The sequence below is a fragment of the Schistocerca americana genome, chromosome 6, assembly GCF_021461395.2.
Source record: "Schistocerca americana isolate TAMUIC-IGC-003095 chromosome 6, iqSchAmer2.1, whole genome shotgun sequence".
Taxonomy (NCBI): domain Eukaryota; kingdom Metazoa; phylum Arthropoda; class Insecta; order Orthoptera; family Acrididae; genus Schistocerca; species Schistocerca americana.
In genome coordinates, this window is record NC_060124.1 from 521,088,023 (window position 1) to 521,110,668 (window position 22,646).

Below are 22,646 nucleotides of genomic sequence, written 5' to 3' on the forward strand. Positions count from 1 at the left end.
GTTCACTACCATCCGCCTACACTGTCCTCTCTTGATATCATGAGCTCCACCGCCTAGAGGGACACCTTTGACGTGTCACCACTATATTGTTTTGAAAATAAATTTCATTTATTTGAACTTTAGTTGACAAAAAATAACACTGTTTACGAATATATCCAAGCTTATTTTTTTTTCTTTATTGTGATTTCATGCCCCTGCCCCATATGGGCAGGGGAGGGCTGTCAGCAGCACAATCCGCCGCTCTTCAGCCGAGTGACATGACAACTAAAACAAGAATAAAATAATACATACATAAGGAGGTAAAAAGGGGAACATAAAACAGAGTAAGGGGAGAAAATGGAGGTAAAAATACACTGACATGTAGCAGCTCATTGGGGACAGTTAAAAAAGTCACCAGAAAGTTAAAAAACACAGTTGGCGATCCTTAAAACACAGAGAAGACACTGGATGCGCATGCACAGGTTAAAAGTTGGCCACAGTATTAAAAACACTCCGAAACAACACACTTAAAACCCACTTGGAGCACACACGACGAAGAATAAAACTACCAGGTGGGACCTGCCGAGGGAAAGGTCAGAGAGGATGGAAAAGGATCCAAGCTTAACTAACTACACATATTAAAACACTTGTGCAGTAAGCATTAATGGTTCGCAGGATTTGCTAAAAACAAATCAAATTTACTCACGTAATTTACTAAAAAGATAATATTCCAAGCTTTCATTAATTGTATAATATACAGGGAGGTCCACTGATCGTGACCGGCCCAAATATCTCACGAAATAAGCATAAAAACGAAAAAAATACAAAGAACAAAATTTGTGTAGCTTGAAGGGGGAAACCAGATGGCGCTATGGTTGGCCCGCTAGATCGCGCTGCCATAGGTCAAACGGATATCAACTGCGTTTTCTTAAATAGGAACCCAAATTTTTTATTACATATTCGTGTAGTACGTAAAGAAATATGAATGTTTTAGTTGGACCACTCTTTTCGTTTTGTGATAGATGGCGCTGTAATAGTCACAAACGTATAAGTACGTGGTACCACGTAACATTCCGCCAGTGCGGAGGGTATTTGCTTCGTGGTACATTACCCGTGTTAAAATGGACCGTTAGCCAGTTGCGGAAAAAGTCGATATCGTGTCGATGTATGACTATTGTGATCAAAATGCCGAACGAGCGTGTGCTATGTATGCTGATCGGTGTCCTGGACGACATCATCCAAGTGCCCGGACCGTTCACCCGATAGTTACGTTATTCAAGGAAACAGGAAGTGTTCAGCCACATGTGAAACGTCAACCACGACCTACAACAAATTATGCCCACGTAGGTGTTATAGCTGTGTCGCGGCTAATCCGCACATCAATAGCAGACAAATTGCTCGAGAATCGGGAATCGCAAGAACGTCGGTGTTGAGAATGCTACATCAACATCTATTGCACCCGTACCATATTTCTATGCACCAGGAATTGCAAGGCGACGACTTTGAACGTCGTGTACCGTTCTGCCACTGGGCACAAGAGAAATTACGAGACGATGACTGATTTTTTGCACGCGTTCTATTTAGCGACGAAGCGTCATTCACCAACAGCGGTTACGTAAATCGGCATAATATGCACTATTGGGCAACGGAAAATCCACGATGGCTGCAACAAGTGGAACATCAGCTAACTTGGCGGGTTAATGTTTGTTGCAGCATTATGGGAGGAACGATAATTGGCCCCCATTTTATCGATGGCAATCTAAATGGTGCAATGTATGCTGATTTCTTACGTAATTTTCTACCGATGTTACTACATGATGTTTCACTTCACGTCAGAATGGCGATGTACTTCCAACATGATGGATGTCCGGCACATAGCTCGCGTGTGGTTGAAGCGGTATTGAATAGCATATTTCATGACTGGTGGATTGGTCGTCGAAGCATGTTCACCGGACCTGAAGCCCCCGAATTTATTTCTGTGGGGAAAGTTGAAGGATATTTGTTATCGTGATCCACCGACAACGCCTGACAACATGCGTCAGCGCATTGTCAATGCATATGCGAACATTTCGGAAGGCGATCTACTCGCAGTTGAGAGGAATGTCGTTACACATATTGCCAAATGCATTGAGGTTGACGGACATTATTTTGAGCATTTATTGCATTGATGTGGTATTTACAGGTAGTCACGCTGTACCAGTATGCGTTCTCAGGAATGGTAAGTTCACAAAGGTTCATGTATCACACTGGAACAACCGAAATAAAATGTTCGAACGTACCTACGTTCTGTATTTTAATTTACAAAAACCTACCTGTTACCAACTGTTCGTCTAAAATTGTGAGCCATATGTTTGTGACTATTACAGCGTCACCTATCACAAAGCGAAAAATGTGGTCCCACTAAAACATTCATATTTCTTTACGTGTTACACGAATATGTAATAAAAAATTGGTGTTCCTATTTTAAAAAACGCAGTTGATATCCTTTTGACCTATGGCTGCGCTATCTAGCGGGCTAACCATAGCGACATCTGGTTTCCCCATTCAAGCTAGACAAGTTTCGACTTTGTACTTTTTTCGATTGGCGCTTATTTCGTGAGATATTTGGCCCGGTCACGATCAATGGACCACCCTGTACGTCTGAAATCGTCAAGCTAGGGGGCGATCTAGATTAAGATAAAAACTGAAGTAAAACTTCAAACAGCCAAATTTGCAGCTATACAGCCTCGTTTCAGCAAAGTACACTAGTGTCCAAAATGAAGCAACAAACGGAAATTTTGCAAGGTTGACTTTATTTCCCTACAAAACAGTGTAAACAGGTGATACTAACACAGAGACAATGTAAAGAAAATAGAAGGCAAACAACTGCAATATGCATAACGGTAGACAAAAATGTTCTTCGTTTCTTTCCAACTTAACGGATCTGCACACACGATCCGAGAACTGGTTAATGTGCTCAGTATGGGATGTGAGCACCTCTGGGAGAAATACAGGCCTGACAACGACTGGTCATGCTGTGACTAGTCATACAATGAAGGCTTTCACGACCGGATGTTTCAGCTGCTGGGAATTTTTCCGGGTTGTATGGCCGTGGTCTATGGAACTCTTCAATCCCTGACGTTTCGTCCAAGGCTGCGTTGGACATCTTCGGAGGTGCTCCTGGTTATGCTGAGCCTTACCGACTGACGAGTCCGACGTCGAAGAGCGGCCTAAATACCGCGGAAAGTGGGCGTGGTCTGGATTTCACGTGACAGCAGAGATAAACATTGTCAAATATAAAATTTTTTAACTATCGATTATACTACGCCAATGACAAAAACTTCTCATCGATTCCGTAGCGCCACAGTCCATATTTCACTGAGTTTCATGGCTTCTTCTTTTCTGTTAAAATTATCCCCATGTTTTATATTTCGATGGCTTCTCTATATAGCCGTCGATAATAGTTCGTTATACTACATAAAACTTCAGTTTCCGAAAATTTCACTACGTGATCACCTGATTGAAGACCATGTTCCGCCACGGCTGATTTGTCTGTTTTCTCTAGTCGGTAAAGACTTTTATGTTCCTTCAACCGTGTATTCACACTTCTCTTTGTAGTTCCAATGTAGACCTTGTCACACGTACACGGTATCTTATGTACACCACTTGCAGACAGAGGGGGACGTTTATCCTTAACGGAACGAAGTGCTTGGGGTATTTTCTTAGTTGGTCTGAAAATGGGTCGAACGTCACGTTTCCTTAGAATTTTGCAGTCCTGATCGGTCACTTTTTTGATGAAGGGTAGAGAAACCGTGTTCTTCCATCGCTGTGTCCTATCGTTGTCCTTAGGCCTCCTGTTACTCGGTCGCGATACTCCATTTAATTCCTTACTAGAGTGCCCATCCTTCTCAAAAGCCTGCTTCAGATGTTTTAACGCGGCGTCCACGTGTTCCGGCGAACAAATCCTTTCCGCTCTGTCCACTAGACTTTTAATTACACCTCTTTTCTGCTATGGATGATGATTGGAATCCTTATGGAAGTATCTGTCGGTATGTGTAGCCTTCCGAAAGACTTTATGTTTCAAGCTATCATCCAGTCTGTCTCATGACGAAGACATCCAAGAAGGATATTATACTGTCTTTCTCCATTTCCATGGTAAACTGGATTTTTTTATTTATACTTTACCATGGCCACTCCATCAACCTGCTTATAAAACTCATCTTCCCACTGGAACTGACAAGAGGTAAGGCAGTGTCTGAAAAGAGCAGTCAAATCCGCTGGGAAAACATCCGCTATATAAACCATAACTTCGTTAAGCGGAATCATAGTAAATAAAGACACTATATAAAAACTGACAAGAATATCGTCAGGAGCCAAAGTTAATCCCTCAAGCTTCTCAATAAAATGACGTGAGTCCTTTACATAAGAATCAGTTTTGCCAATACGTGGTTGTAAACAAGTTGCCAGGTGTCTTGCTATTTGGTACGTTGGGGAATCTGCTATCGCGTGAAATCCAGACCACGCCCATTTTCCACGGTATTTAGGCCGCACTTCAACGTCCGACTCGTCAGTCGGAAAGACTCAGCACAACGAGGAGTACCTCCGAAGATGTCCAACGTAGCCTTGGACGAAACGTCAAGGATTGAAGAGTTCCATGAACCACGGCCATACAACACGGAAAAATTCTCGGCAGCTGCATGCTTGACTGATGTCATCCAGATCATGCCAAGGCAATAACGTCCATTATCCCTGAAGATCTGCTAGCATGTCTTGCAGAGTGGCTGGTGGATGCTGAAGTGATGCAACCGTCTACCTTGTGCATCCCACACATGCTGTGTGGGATTCAAATCGGGAGACCGAGCTGGTTACGCCATGCGTGCAATATCAACCACCTGCACTCTATGAGGTGGTGCTTATTGTCCATCAATACGAAGTCTTGAGTCCACTGTACCGCGCAACAAATCGCAAATGAGGTCCCAAGATCTCGTCACTATACCTGACAGCAGTTAAACCTTGTCGATTCACCCGTGCAATTTCATGAACAGGTGCTCGAGTGGTTAATATAATTCCTGCCCACACCATTAGGGATCTTCCTCGATATCGGTCTCTTTCTACAATTTTTGGATCACGAAATCGTATTCCACCTTCTCTCCAGATGCTAATCCGTCGCGAATCACTCTCCAGATCAAACCGGGACTCATCTGTGAAAAGAACAATGGCCCAATGCTCGGCCCTTCAGGTGACATGTTGACGACTCCGCTCTAGACGTTCCCTTTTGTGAAGACGCTTCAGATACACACATACAACAGGTCTCCGACAATAAGGCCACTCCGCTGAAGCCTTCTGTACACCGTTTGCCTCAATATATCACGTCCAGTGCATGCTCCTAGGTCAGATGGCAGCTGTCTGCAGTACTCGGTGGTAATGTCGTGTCCTTACATACAAGTGACGGTTCACTCTTTCCGATGTCACACGTAGTCGGGCCTGTACGGATCTTCGGAGTCCAGTTTCAGTGTCTATAAACTGACGCCACATTCGAGAAACAACAGAACGATTCACATTAAGCCATCGGGTCACATCAGTTTGCGACTGTCTTTCTTCCAGTCTTCTTACGACTCTCCACAGAAGAGAGTCTAGTGGGCGTCTTCTCTGTGTCGTACTGCAATGTCTGTATTTGTGTACACAGTAATTGTGGATGTGAGACTACTCGGCAGACACTCCCCTTTTGATAGGTCTGGCAGAATCATCGTTGGCGTGGTTGTCCGTCGACAGGAATCTATCTCCCGTACAGAACACGATCGTACAGATATATTTTGACAGTTTGTATGATTATATCGTGACACAGCAGGAGGAACAGCGGTTTGTTACTTTAATTTTGCACTACATTTCGCTGAATTTTTTCCAAATCCATCTTATATAGTATCACATCAGAGAACGATGTGCGTCAGTAAGTGTTGAGTACTACTTATTTCATGCTTGACTTGCTGATATACTGTTATTCTCAGGTTCATGAAATACAGGGTGATTCAAAAAGAATACCACAACTTTAGGAATTTAAAACTCTGCAACGACAAAAGGCAGAGCTAAGCACTATCTGTCGGCGAATTAAGGGAGCTATAAAGTTTCATTTAGTTGTACATTTGTTCGTTTGAGGCGCTGTTGACTAGGCGTCAGCGTCAGTTGATGCTAAGATGGCGACCGCTCAACAGAAAGCTTTTTGTGTTATTGAGTACGGCAGAAGTGAATCGACGACAGTTGTTCAGCGTGCATTTCGAACGAAGCATGGTGTTAAACCTCCTGATAGGTGGTGTATTAAACGTTGGTATAAACAGTTTGCAGAGAATGGGTGTTTGTGCAAAGGGAAAAGTTCTGGACGGCCGAGAACGAGTGATGAAAATGTAGCACGCATCCAGCAAGCATTTGTTTGCAACCCAGGAAAATCGACTCGCAGAGCTAGCAGAGAGCTGCAAATTCCACAATCAACTGTATGGAGAGTCCTACGAAAAAGGTTAGTTATGAAACCTTATCGTCTGAAATTGGTTCAAGCACTGTCTGCAGCTGCCGCCAGGCAGCCCTTGACAGAGCACTTCATCACTGGCCTCCAAGAAGCCCTGATCTTACCCCCTGCGATTTTTTCTTATGGGGGTATGTTAAGGATATGGTGTTTCGGCCACCTCTCCCACCCACCATTGATGATTTGAAACGAGATATAACAGCAGCTATCCAAACTGTTACGCCTGATATGCTACAGAGAGTGTGGAACGAGTTGGGGTATCGGGTTGATATTGCTCGAGTGTCTGGAGGGAGCCATATTGAACATCTCTGAACTTGTTTTTGAGTGAAAAAAAAACCTTTTTAAATGCTCTTTGTAATGATGTATAACAGAAGGTTATATTATGTTTCTTTCATTAAATACACATTTTTAAAGTTGTGGTATTCTTTTTGAATCACCCTGTATCTTTCTGTGGTACAATACAGTACAAGATCCATTATTACAAACGCTATGTTGGTGATGTTCGCAATATGTGTCAAGTGTAACAAAAAATTAAAAAGAAAACCTAGCCAAAGAATAAATTATACCACAAAATCGAGCTCTCTGTAGAACAAGGAAACCAGAACGCATTAAATATCGTAACAGTATCAAACAAAAATCAAAAGCATAACTTTAAAATTTTCAGGAAGCCAACAACCACCATTATTACCAAAGACAACTCATCTTGCCACCCAGACCAATATAAAAAAGACATTTCGCAAAACAATGGTTAATTGTATGCTTAAAATCCGAATGGGATTAGTTGAAAGATAAAAGAAACAAAAATTATTAAATCAGCTGCCTCCAGAAATGGATGCAATCCTGATATTACAGATAAATTAATCCATACAACAAAATTAAATCAACCAAATGCTAAACAACCACCCAGAACAAGAAGACCACATTTGTAATCTGGCCTTTCCTAGGAAAGATTTCTCACCAAACTGCCAAACTCTTCAAGACATACAACATAAGAATAAGCTTCTTCACCAACAATGAAACACAAAATAAAATCGTACCCAGTGCCAAAATCACTATACAACAGTTTTAAAAGTCAGGTGTACACAAATTCATTTGTTCATGCCCAAGCTTCTACATTGGACAAACAGAAACTACACAAGATTCAAGGAGCATATGGATGCACTCCATTTTAACAACCTGAACAAATCCCGCTTTGCCTCACATCTTGCCAGCACAATCATTCTGCAAACAACATCGAATAAAACCTCCAAATACTACATTTTTCCAACAAAGGCACCTTGAAGAAATATAAATCTTTATCAACACTAACACACCATCTGACTACTTACACAATGACTGATCTGAACTGAGAAATAATTTTTTCCTTCAGAATTTCGATGACTTGCTAGTCCAAACCGACCGTACCTCCTTGCCAACCCTGCTCCCCTAACCTCCATCCCCCTCTATCCCTCTATTTACATCCTAACTACACTGGTGTCAACGTAAATATCCTACCAAGAATAAACCCTGTACTACATGTGATTGTCAAAGCCCGCTACTGTTAACACAAATCAGTACTTTTATACATATTACCTTTAGCTGAAATAAATGGAATCTGTCTTTACTAATATTCCACATCATGTTAATGTAGGAACAGAAATAACACAGCAATTCTTTGTAAGTTTCGTTTTAAATTTAAAGTTCATGGTCATGCAAACAGCTGCAGTTCGTTGGTAATACTATAACTCTGTATTATTTTATTCCTGGGCATTCATGTTAATGCCAATCTTGATTAAAGTATTTGCCCATAAATTGACTGTATTATATGTTAATATACACTCCTGGAAATTGAAATAAGAACACCGTGAATTCATTGTCCCAGGAAGGGGAAACTTTATTGACACATTCCTGGGGTCAGATACATCACATGATCACACTGACAGAACCACAGGCACATAGACACAGGCAACAGAGCATGCACAATGTCGGCACTAGTACAGTGTATATCCACCTTTCGCAGCAATGCAGGCTACTATTCTCCCATATAGACGATCGTAGAGATGCTGGATGTAGTCCTGTGGAACGGCTTGCCATGCCATTTCCACCTGGCGCCTCAGTTGGACCAGCGTTCGTGCTGGACCTGCAGACCGCGTGAGACGACGCTTCATCCAGTCCCAAACATGCTCAATGGGGGACAGATCCGGAGATCTTGCTGGCCAGGGTAGTTGACTTACACCTTTTAGAGCACGTTGGGTGGCACGGGATACATGCGGACGTGCATTGTCCTGTTGGAACAGCAAGTTCCCTTGCCGGTCTAGGAATGGTAGAACGATGGGTTCGATGACGGTTTGGATGTACCGTGCACTATTCAGTGTCCCCTCGACGATCACCAGTGGTGTACGGCCAGTGTAGGAGATCGCTCCCCACACCATGATGCCGGGTGTTGGCCCTGTGTGCCTCGGTCGTATGCAGTCCTGATTGTGGCGCTCACCTGCACGGCGCCAAACACGCATACGACCATCATTGGCACCAAGGCAGAAGCGACTCTCATCGCTGAAGACGACACGTCTCCATTCGTCCCTCCATTCACGCCTGTCGCGACACCACTGGAGGCGGGCTGCACGATGTTGGGGCGTGAGCGGAATACGGCCTAACGGTGTGCGGGACCGTAGCCCAGCTTCATGGAGACGGTTGCGAATGGTCCTCGCCGATACCCCAGGAGCAACAGTGTCCCTAATTTGCTGGGAAGTGGCGGTGCGGTCCCCTACGGCACTGCGTAGGATCCTACGGTCTTGGCGTGCATCCATGCGTTGCTGCGGTCCGGTCCAAGGTCGACGGGCACGTGCACCTTCCGCCGACCACTGGCGACAACATCGATGTACTGTGGAGACCTCACGCCCCACGTGTTGAGCAATTCGGCGGTACGTCCACCCGGCCTCCCGCATGCCCACTATACGCCCTCGCTCAAAGTCCGTCAACTGCACATACGGTTCACGTCCACGCTGTCGCGGCATGCTACCAGTGTTAAAGACTGCGATGGAGCTCCGTATGCCACGGCAAACTGGCTGACACTGACGGCGGCGGTGCACAAATGCTGCGCAGCTAGCGCCATTCGACGGCCAACACCGCGGTTCCTGGTGTGTCCGCTGTGCCGTGCGTGTGATAATTGCTTGTACAGCCCTCTCGCAGTGTCCGGAGCAAGTATGGTGGGTCTGACACACCGGTGTCAATGTGTTCTTTTTTCCAATTCCAGGAGTGTATGAATAGAAATAAGACACCATATCACTTGAAATTTGTTCTTGCAGTAATTTATTTCATCATTTTATTTTGAGCTTCCATGTTAACACCTGTATTGCACATATGTTTACTTCAGTATATGCAAACAAAAACAAATAATATCTCTAAGCAAAGTAGGCCTGTGTCATGTCTTTGTGTCAAGATCTTTGTAACGAGTAACAGTTGTAAAATACATGTTTCGTTATCACAATGTATATGCATACATGTTGTGTAAAAGTGAGTGATGTGGTACCAAATGGTCATGAAAATGGAAACAGACAGATGGACTCTAACAGCAAAAGCTGCCTGTATTGGCGCAGCAAGTACAAAACCAAATTTTAGATCCAAATCGACAGATAAACAGTACTTATGGCCATGCATTAAATCGTGTTCCCTGATGTTGTCACAGAGCCAGCACCTGGCATTATGATCCATCCTGCTAGCCGCGCGGTCTAACACGCTGCTTCCCGAGAGCGAAGGCATGCCGGTACCCACCACGAATCTGCCCGGCAGATTAGAGTCGAGGTTCGGTATGCCAGCCAGCTTGTGGATGGTTTTTAAGGCCGTTTTCCTTCTACCTCGGCGAATGCTGGCTGGCTCCCCTTATTTCGCCTCTGCTACACGATGTCGGCGATTGCTGCACAAACACTGTCTCCACGTACGCATACATCATAATTACTCCACCATTCAAACGTTTTGTGTTACACTTGTCTGGTATGAGACGTTCCCGGGGGTGGGGGGTCCATTCGGGTGCCGAACCACACAATTACCCTGGGTTCGGTGTGGGGCGGCGGTGGGGTGGGTGGGCTGCTGTGGCCTGTCGTGGGCTTGTGAACCACTGAGGGTTAGGGTGGGACGAAGCCCCTCCGTTGTTTCTAGGTCCATGGTTTAATACACAATATACACACACACACACATACACACACACACACACACACACACACACACACACACACACACACACATGGAATTATGACTGAAATATAACTTCTGGAAAACCATCTGAAGATGAGCCTGAAAAGGTTTGAAAACTGGTTCACGGAATCAAAGTGACTGGTTGCAGTTTTATGTGATAAGATTTACATTTACAGTTACAGTTCAGTTTATGTTTCCATATTTTAGGGTTCATTCCAGCGAGGCCACGTCTGTTCCAGACAGGCTTAAATATCTCTGTGCATGCTCTGATTAGTCAATCTTTTCTTCACAGTCCCTGCTGGAGTGATATGTAGGGGGAAGAAAAATCTCCAGATTCATCACTTAACGCTGCTTCTTCAAACTCTGCATGTGGGCTTTCGCGAAATAATTTGCATCTATCGTCAGCCATCTGCCAATCCAGATTTTTCAACATCCCCTTGAGTCAAACAAACCTGCAAACATACTCGATGCCATTGTTTGTACACATTCAATATCTACTGTTGGTTTTATTTGGTGCAGGTCCCACACACTTCCGCAATATTTCATTACGGCAACATAGCTTCCTAGCAAGTAATTTTCTTTTTAGACTACTGCATTTTTGCATTATGCTACCAATGAACTGATTTCTACCACCTGTCACACCTAAGATTGAGAATGCCCATATTCATAATCCCACGGCACCTAAAAATATTTACTATTCGACTGGATCCTACTGGGACTCATTGATATCTTGGTCCTACGGTACATCGTTGTCTTCGTTTTGTGAAGTGTATAAATTACGCGCATTGAGAACCAGTTATCAGCCTTTGCACAGCTTTGAACGCTTATCAAGGTCTCACTCGTAATCCTGCAAGGCTTTTCAGATACTACTTCACTACAGATAACTGCATCATCTGAAAGAGTTTGAGGTAACTATTAGAACAAACTGCCAAGTCATTAATAAAGCACATCAACAACGATGGTGCCGACGCTCTTCCCTGCAATGTACCTGAAGTTAGTTCTGTTCTGTTGATAGCTCTCCATCCGAGATTACATGCTTGTGTTGTCCTAACCAATAAATCCTGATCCCTGTCACAAAGTTTATTTAATATTCCATGTAATAGCACTGTGGATAATAATCGTTAATGTGATTCAGAGTAAGATGCTCCGCAAATATTTTTTTTTTCTGAGGCAGTCTTTCATTGCAAATACTTTGTCATGCCAATAATGTAAGTTTCCAAAGTTTCAGTGGATGTAATTAGCAAAGTTAATGTTTTCTTAACTGATATCTCATGTTCCTGTGTCACATTACAAACTCAAATCATGAACTTTAATGTTTTATTGACTAATATCCCATGTTCCTGTGTCACATTACTAGCACTTTCTCATTCGGTACTGTACACAAAGAGTTATATGTTTCAATTGGCTTCTAGATACACTCTTGGCTTCAATTCAACTGAAGTAACTCAATACCTTGTGCATAAACTAATTCCCTACAAAACACTTACCCTCATAAATTTCATCGTTGAAGTCCACTTCATCAGAATATATTTATTCGTATGGAAGAAGCATCACCATGTGCTCAATCGTAGTATGAGCTTGCACAAGTTGAATATGCTGTCACTAGGATATCTATAGGCAACTGATCCGCAGTTCGAGTTTTCACCACTACTCGTCGCAACTATTGCAAGGCTGCAGTCGTTGGTAGTGGGGAACAATTCAAAATTCCAGGATGGCACACGTGTGAAATTTAAAAATCCAAGATGGCGAAAGTCAAGAAATTGAAAAACGCAAGATGGAGGAAAATTCAAAATAGTAACAGTGCAGAAAATTTAAAAATGCAACATGGAACTTTCTACACCCTCTATAAGACCCCTCCCCCTTCCTCCCACTCCCTCCAGCCAATCAAAATCCGAGATGATGGATCTAAGCCAGTTACTAGTAGGAAATAAGAAATTCCAAGATGGTACGACTAAACTGCTTGTGATTTGTAACACCTCATTCTTACCCTCTCTTCCCCCTACCCCTCTCACAGCCCCACCAGTCAGAGCCTAGTATTATCTACCAATTATATGAATGAGTCAAGATGACCATAGCTGTTAAGTCCCATAGTGCTCCGAACCATTTTTTTGAATGAGCCAATTTCAGTGTACTATTTTAGTGACTATTAAGATGAAAACCCAGTCACAGTGTAGCCCCCAAGCCACCATCTCGACAGCGCTCAAAAACATATGTTGTATCTGAATATTTGCAATATGCTCTAAAGATTCGAAATTACCTGAATTATTTATAAAAAGTTACATTCTCAGTATCTCAACATCGTGAACACCTCTGCGTTACACCACACACACACACACACACACACACACACACACACACACACACACACACACAATAATACTGTAAAGTAAGTGGTACTTGACTTGAATGAAATGGCGCCAAGTTAAAAAGGATTGACAATAACATATTGATTGCTGACTACTGAAAATCACAAACTATATTTACTAACTTCCTTTTCTCATATTGTGTTTATTACACATCTACTACTTGTGAGCAATCTTATTCGCATATCGGCACCCACTGATTAACTTCGGTATATTCACTGCTGCGTTTGCTACGTTACTTTCTCTTCCTAAGATCTTTGTGGTGAGACTGCCCTCAAACAATGAGAAGCGAGGACACTGAGACGCCCCACCCACTTGCGAGTTTTGAATAAGAGCAGAGCATCCTTCTTCGTGTGTGTTCTATTTGAGACAATTATTTAGTGAATCTGTGTGTTTATCTGTGTGTGAAAAGGTGTACTAATGATTGCATTGAGCTGCAGCAGTGTGAAGCAGTCGGCCTCCGTTTCTGGCGGTGGCACCGCTGTGGCAATCGCAGCTTTGGTGTCTCCTTCTGGTGGGAAAGGGGAAAGGTTGCCTGTTCACGTGCGTTTAAGGGGTGCTATGAGCTCGCCAGTCGGTCAATCTGGGTCAGTCTCTCATCCCCAGCTTGGTAGTCGGTCTGTCGTCTGTATTTGTCAGGCAGTTACTGTCTGTCTGTCGTTTGGAGTGCTAGTATGTCCGTCGCTCGGATCAACCTTTAAAGATGGCAAAATGAAGAGTCTTTCCACTCCGCCAGTAAGAGAACTCAGCGTGTGGTCGCCCGGTCGGGGCTTAGTTCCTGCATCTGAGACTGCGCGTTAGGCCGCCAGTCTGCTCGAGTTTGCTCAGGCAATGGTCATTGGCGGTCGGATCGATGGGCTGGTCGGTCGCGCACTGAGACACAAGATGACTTGTCCGTCTTGAGCGTAGGCGCATGTGAGGTCGCCACGTTAGTTCAGTGGGCCGTACCGTATAGCGAGGGATAGAGACTTCGCGGTCGACATGAGAGCAAAAGGAGTCAACCCACGACATCAGTCTGGCCGGTGCGAGCTGCGACGCCGTGAGACGGGAGATCGGCGCGCCTTCCTGCGTCCGTTGAAGCGGCTGGCAGCGGACGGTTCGAGAGAGCGATTTGGGGGTGCTGCGCCAGGTCTTCTTGAGAAATCGCAGTTTATTAGAAGTGATTGGTGATGTGTTGTTTGATTGACTCTTGTTAAATTCTACTTGTTTTCTTGGTGAGGTCACCAGCCGTTTTGCTTTAGGATCGTTCCACCATTCTTCTCCGTTTGCCCATCCACGGGAAGGAGGTTGTTTATAAATTGTGTGGTCCGCTTTTCCCTTGTGGAGCACGGGCGGGTTAGAGCAACCTGCGGTTTGGGTTGTTCGGTAATACCCCTATCAATCTACCGTACGTTAGTAGCTGCCTCTGTCATGTTTGTCGGATTTGGTATGTTAACGAATTTATTGCTTGGAGTGTAACGGCCTAATACCTGAAATATGTTCTGATCTTTGGAAAGTTTGATTTTATTTCCAATGATCTTTGGAGGCGGTATCTGTGTACTGTAGAGCATCTTAACTATTGTTTGGCCAACCTTGTAGAATTTTATATAAAATTGCATTTCATGGGCTTTTATTTAAATGATCATTTTAGTATATAAAGTTGCCACCCTTTCACCGTAAGACTTTTCTTAGAAGTTAAAATCAAGTTGCACTTTCGGTGGCAAGGCTAATATTTTAATTGCTAGTGTCTTGTACCATTTCCATTCCTCCTATGGGGATGAGAGGGTGCATAGTTTGTGTGCTTGTGTAAATTGTTAAAACTCTTAATTTAAAGTTATCTGGTGTGTTGCAGATTTGCACCAGTGTAGTCGTTCAGAGGCTGTTGTGAGACGTCGTAACTACGGCCGTGTCAAAAGGGAGTGGCGAGGTTCTCTGCCCGAAAGCTCATACAGTCAAAAGTTGTTTCTTTCTGCCTCTGAAGAAATTGTAATTTTCATATTTAGAAGGTGCTTTCTGATTACAATTTTAAATCTGTTTCTTTAAAAAATGCTTTTAGGCACGATTAAAGTGAATAAAATTCCCATTTGTTAAAAGGAATTTGGTTATGATTTCATCAGTTACTCCCTGGCAACTACTTCCATGCTTACATAGTGTGATTAAATGTGTTAATGTTCTTGATGAATCGCTAGTAAATAAAATAAATTCTTAAGAATATTTTTTGAAAATAAATCACGGTTCATGCATCTTCACTGAATTATACTGAGACGGAGAGAGACCTATGTATGAACGCTGCTACGGGTTTGTATTTATCAGGTTATGGCCACAGTTAATGTTGGTCTACTCCAAGCTTCTACTCTGAAACGCAAGGTAATATTTTTCTACAACTACATGCTCGAAGAACCGTTTTGGAAAAGTAAGATTTCTTAGGCAGTGGTGTCGAATGAAGAGCGGAGAAGTATTTGCAGTTATGATTAATGTGGGACAGATTCCAATGTGTTTACGTGCTATGTTCGTATTTGTTTCGTGATAGGATTAAGCAGCTTGGCATTTTATTCACCAGAATATTTCTATATCTTAAATGATTTTCGAATTCACCTTATAGAGCACGTGCTCGTATTACTGCGCCAAGAGCACCACGCGAGTCATGTAATATTAATCTTAATGTTCCGCATGGAATATTTCTGTTCTTGAGATCCAATAAGAATTGCAAGGTCAACGAGAACCTTTTACCTTTATTTGCCTTTCATACCCTCATGAGTTTAATTAAATGATATATTTATGTGATGGTGTTACTGAGTCACGATGAGGTATTGCACCAACACCTCAGGCAGAGGCAATTAAAGGAAAGATCTGGTAAGTTTTAATAATTCAATAAGAACCACTTCTCCTCGCATAGGATTTGTTGCGAGAGAAAAGAACTTCTCTCACTTTAATAAACTAGTCTAAAAAAAAAAAAAACAAGTTACGTTTGCTTCAGGAACTTGAGGGCAGCAGCTGGCACATCAACCTGATAAGATGTTTTGTGATAATATATATTACCAGCTCACAGCAACCAGTGTTACAGACTCACGACTGAATTCTCGAATATGTGTACATCCTGCTGATAAGTAACATCTAGAGGTATCCACAGGTTCGGTAAAGGTAAAGGTAATCAATGGCAAATAATAACTCATTTTAGCCTTAAAATTGTCCATTATGCTTTGATGAGAGCAATTTCAAGTGGAAATGTAACATTCACTACTGCATATAAAGGCTTTTGATTATTCACTTTCACTTCACTTTTATTCGCAGACACCATACGCTATAAAAAGATCTTAATGGAATTTCTTGCCAATCTCATCCGCAAATTTCGTTGGAAACTGTATAGCTTTCACTTTGGAAAATGAGAATGAGTGTGAGGTATAATCTCCATAAATAGTTAAAACCAGCATTTGCTTATACAGTTTAATTAATGAATTAGAAATACATAGCTGCTGAAGATGAGATTGACTGCAGCTGCTATTTTCCAAAAATTAACATGCAAAGTAAATTCAAATGTTACTTCATACTCCTGTTAATTCTCGCCACCAACAGATTACACATTGATATAGCGATCTATATTCCATGATCGATGTAAGGCACAACAGGGTCTCTAATCAATTATTTTTCACATTTGTGAATGTACGTAGCCAAGTGTCCCATCGTTAACTCAATTTTGAAAAGATCTGCACATATATGCCATATTATAGCAAGTACTACAGAGTTATGTGCCACATATGTACGCATCCTTCAAAGGTGTGGCAATACGTATTTGTGAACTACCTTAATGCTATTTCCTTGCCTCTGTAGTTATAAATAACACGTTAAATACGCAATTCTGGACTGAAAGACGGTTACTAATTTGACCAGGCAGAAAACAGTGTTAGCTACAATCCTAGTCAAACACACAAATAAACAGATAGTCTGAGTAGTGAAAGAATGTAAATTATTTAGGCCTGCTCTTAGTATGTGATGCACAATGACCGTCAGAGTAAACATTTCCGCATTTGAATGCTACAACGGTACTTAAATACGTAAAGGCTGCTGATATCTAAATCTAATTCTGTGTCACAGAACTCACTGTCATCAGCTAACGCTTTTACAAGGTTTCCGGCACTAGTTTAGATGAGAGAGGGACGGGGGGGGGGGGGGACGGGAATAGACGATAGACAGATTATCGGTAGAAAATTAGAACTATGTGTAGAAGAAGTTAAGCCCTAAACGAACTTTCGATGAAGACTACAATGTCTAGCAACCAGAACTGTGGTGCCAAACTTTATTTCGCATAATTAACTACTAACAGAAACTGTGCAATAATTATAGCTTATATTAGTCTCATTCGATCTTAGCACCACAGGTTAATTTCACTTGAACACATGAAAATTCCTTGCAAAGCACGCACGAAGACTACCCCTAATCTAATTCGCAGCCTAGAGTTCAAAAAAATGGTTCAAATGGCTCTGAGCACTATGGGACTTAACATCTTAGGTTATAAGTCCCCTAGAACTTAGAACTACTTAAACCTAACTAACCTAAGGACATCACACACATCCATGCCCGAGGCAGAATTCGAACCTGCGACCGTAGCGGTCTCGCGGTACGAAACTGACGCGCCTAGAACCGCTCGGCCACACTGGCCGGCAGCCTAGAGTTCACTTGCCGTTGAGATTAGCAAAGTAAATAATTTCTCCTCCTCAAAGTCAACAGGAGATAAATTTATCAAAATAAAAGTCAGACATCTCTTAAAAATAAGGAAATGGTCGGTCCCACAAACGTCTGAGTTTTCCGTCGGATTTCAATTGGATGAGGTCGTAAAAGCTATGAAGAACATGAAAGGCAGCAGGCGTTGATGGTATTTACCATGACTTTCTGTTTCAATATGGTTCTGCTACATCAAAATTACTAAACACCGACTTTTCAATCGTATTAGGTCGTCTGTTTCCTCTCTGCTATACTAAATATAAACAAAGATCCTTCAAACGTGGAAAAACTTCTGTCTCATTGCTCTCCTTAGTGTCATGTCCAATCTTCGAGAGGAGCTCTCGTAAGTACGATCAACAATTATCCCTAATGAGGAAGCTGGTTTTAAGCCAGAGGAGGATGTGAGGAGCAGGTAATTACAACAGCAACTCATATCGAAAACGGCAGGAGATAAACGTTGGGGTCTTCTTAGACCTCACTATAGGCTATGGTACCATCTGAAATGACACACTCCTGCTCAGATTCATCAGTCTCACCTCTTTCTGAAACTAACCAGTCCAATTAACAACTTTCAGACAATAGACACCTTCAGGTTTCTCAGAGTACTCTAAAAGTAGAGATGTCAGTGAAATTATGGTGGGTCCTGCTCCATTTTAAAGCTTATATATACGACCTTCCAGAAACAAAACCCACGAAATTTATTTACGCTGATGATATTGCTTTGACCACTGAGAATTAAGGTTTTAGGGAAGCTAAAGCAGCTCTAACTTCAGACCTGAAGATGGTGGATCAACACTTCAAACATAATTCTCTCTGACCAAATGCTGAGAACACTGTTGTGTCAAATTTTCACTTACGCAATAAACAAGCAAACTACAAACGTAGCACGCTATTTAGAGATATGACTCTACAATGCTACAAATGTTGTATCCCGCCTACTCGTCAAATATGGGATGCATAGGAAACCTGCTTCTCGGATCTCCAGATAACAGTTCAAGCAAATCGTATTAATGAAGTTTATTAAAAAAGGAAATGATTACAATACTTAATTTTGTGAAAAGGGCGACAGACAAAGTAAGAAATCTCTTCTGTATACAGGTTGTTAAAAAAGGTACGGCCAAACATTCAGGAAACATTCCTCACACTCAATAAAGAAAAGATGTTACGTGGACATGTGTCCGGAAACGCTTAATTTCCATGTTAGAGCTCATTTTAGTTTCGTGAGTATGTACTGTACTTCCTCGATTCACCGCCAGTTAGCAAAATTGAAGGAAGGTAATGTTGACTTCGGTGCTTGTGTTGACATGCGACTCATTGCTCTACAGTACTAACATCAAGCACATCAGTACGTAGCAACAACAGGTTAGTGTTCATCACGAACGTGGTTTTGCAGTCAGTGCAATGTTTACAAATGCGGAGTTGGCAGATGCCCATTTGATGTATGGATTAGCACGGGGCAATAGCCGTGGCGCGGTACGTTTGAATCGAGACAGATTTCCAGAACGAAGGTGTCCCGACAGGAAGACGTTCGAAGCAATTGATCGGCGTCTTAGGGAGCACAGAACATTCCAGCCTATGACTCGCGACTGGGGAAGACCTAGAACGACGAGGACACCTGCAATGGACGAGGCAATTCTTCGTGCAGTTGACGATAACCCTAATGTCAGCGTCAGAGAAATTGCTGCTGTTCAAGGTAACGTTGACCACGTCACTGTATGGAGAGTGCTACGGGAGAACCAGTTGTTTCCGTACCATGTACAGCGTATGCAGGCAGTATCAGCAGCTGATTGGCCTCCACGGGTACACTTCTGCGGTTCATCCAACAATGTGTCAATCCTCATTTCAGTGCAAATGTTCTCTTTACGGATGAGGCTTCATTCCAACTTGATCAAATTGTAAATATTCACAATCAACATGTGTGGGTTGACGAGAATCCGCACGCAAATGTGTAATCACGTCATCAACACAGATTTTCTGTGAATGTTTGGGCAGGCATTATTGGTGATGTTTTGATTGGGCCCCATGTTCTTCCACCTACGCTCAATGGAGCACGTTATCATGATTTCATACAGGATACTCTACCTGTGCTGCTAGAACATGTGCCTTTACAAGTACGACACAACATGTGGTTCATGCACGATGGAGCTCATGCACATTTCAGTCGAAGTGTTCGTACGCTTCTCAACAACAGATTCGGTGACCGATGGATTGGAAGAGGCGGACCGATTCCATGGCCTCCACGCTTTCCTGACCTCAACCCTCTTGACTTCCATTTATGGGGGCATTTGAAAGCTGTTGTCGACGCAACCCCGGTACCAAATGTAGAGACTCTTCGTGCTCGTATTGTGGACGGCTGTGATACAATACGCCATTCTCCAGGGCTGCATCAGCGCATCAGGGATTCCATGCGACGGAGGGTGGATGCATGTATCCTCGCTAACGGAGGACATTTTGAACATTTCCTGTAACAAAGTGTTTGAAGTCACGCTGGTGCGTTCTGTTGCTGTGTGTTTCCATTCCATGCTTAATGTGATTTGGAGAGAAGTAATAAAATGAGATATAACATGGAAACAAAGCGTTTCCGGACACATGTCCACATAACATATTTTCATTCTTTGTGTGTGAGGAATGTTTCCTGAAACTTTGGCCGTACCTTTTTGTAATACCCTGTATACAAGTCCTAATACAAGTAAAGTAATACGGTGGATGCTTCTGTCCAGGTCACTGGTCTTGATGCTTCTCATAGAACTCATAGAACTGGGCCACGGCTAGGCGGCGCGGCAATTATGTCCACTTCGTTAGAGGGCGCTGTCGTCGCGTTGTCGTCCTGGAACGTGGTCAACAGCGTGCATTTGGCTGACGTCGTCTCACAGCCCTCTCTGCTCTAAAGTTCCCGTCTGGCGTGCATGCGCCTAACTTTACGCCGGAACAGCAACATTCTAAAATACTGAGGTGTAACCCGAGACAGATAATTGGCAATCAAAATCCATATTTCGAATGTAGAAGCCAAAATAAAAACTCGGAAAAAAATATACTCCAGTTGCATTCCATGAGTCCTCAAATGAGCTTGAGCTCTTTCTTACTCAGCCGTAGAATACTGCTGATCCATCTGATAGAGCTGAATCAAGTAAAATGCCTCATGTGCACTGGGTACTGGTTCCTAGCAGTATTACATCACCATCCATATGAAGATCAAAGTCATTGGTGAAAGTATTAAAAACAACCTCAGAATAAAAAAAATGGTTCAAATGGCTCTGAGCACTATGGGACTCAACTGCTGTGGTCATCAGTCCCCGAGAACTTAGAACTAACTAACTGACTAACCTAAGGACATCACACACATCCATGCCCGAGGCAGGATTCGAACCTGCGACCGTAGCAGCAGCGCGGCTCCGGACTGGAGCGCCTAGAACCGCACGACCACCGCGGCCGGCAACCTCAGAATAAATTGATACTGACTGATCAACACTAACAACACTGGAACATACTGAAGCAGATCAGAAACTGACTGGAGCACCTGTGGGACATTGCTGCACCACTGAGGATGGAAACCTTCTCCTCATTTCGGGCGAAGACAAGCTGCAGAGCATCGTATAACACTTGAACATAACTCAGAACATCCAAAGGAACAATGAAAAACCTTCACAGTTTCTCCGCAGAAATTTCTGACAAGGGAACCTACCCATCGCACCCCCCTCAGATTTAGTTATAAGTTGGCACAATGGATAGGCCTTGAAAAACTGAACACAGATCAGTCGAGAAAACAGGAAGAAGTTGTGTAGAACTATGAAAAAAATAAGCAAAGATAGGCAACATCAAGGATAGCGTGAGCTCAGGAGCACCGTTGTCCTGTGGCTTGCGTGAGCAGCTGTGGAACGAGAGGTCCTTGGTTCAAGTCTTCCCTCAAGTAAAAAGTTATTTTTTTTATTTTCCGACAATTATTATCTGACGTGCTTTCCTGTGGAGGAATCGGTTGACCTGTGACCTCACGATCAAATCTTTCCGGTTCCCATTGGAGAGGCACGTCCTTTCGTCTACTAATCGCACGGTTTTGCGGTCCGGTCGCAAAACACAGACACTAAACTTATTACAGTGAGCAGAGACGCGATGAACGAACGGACAGATCATAACTTTGCGAAAATTAAAAAAGTAAACTTTTCACGCGAGGGAAGACCTGAGCCAAGTACCTCTCACTCCACAGCCGCTCACGCTAACCACGGGACCACGGCGCTCCTGAGTTCACGCCATCCTTGATGTTGCCTATCTCGCGCATGGACTACTCAGTTCGTACATTTTGCTTATTTTGTTCATAGTTCCACACAACTACCTCCAATTTTCTCGATTGATCTGTGTTCAGTTTTTCACGGTCTATCCACTGTGCCAACTTATAATTAAATCTGATGGGGGTGCGATGGGGAGGTTCCCTTGTGAGTGGTTTTCAGAGCTGGAATTGGGGCTATGAACCATTTTAAAGTTGAGATTGTGTGTATCTATGTGGAAATGCATTAATTTTTTGTTAGTAGTTATCTATCGTTTCCTGCTATGGTCGAACGATAACTAAATAAATTACAGATCTCCCTTGTTAAATGATATTAGAGTACTACCTTTTACTTCTAATTTTCTAATAAAAATAAGTTGTTGATGTTGTTGTTTTTGTCTTCAGTCCCTAGACTTGTTTGATGCAGCTCTCCATGCTACTCTATCCTGTGCAAGCTTCTTCATCTCCCAGTACTTACTGCAACCTACATCCTTCTGAATCTGCTTAGTGTGTTCATCTCTTGATCTCCCTCTACGTTTGTCACCCTCCACACTGCCGTCCAATACGAAATTGGTGATCTCTTGATGCCTCAGAACATGTCCTACCAACCGATCCCTTCTTGTCACGTTGTGCCACAAACTCCTCTTCTCCCCAATCCTATTCAATACCTCCTCATTAGTTATGT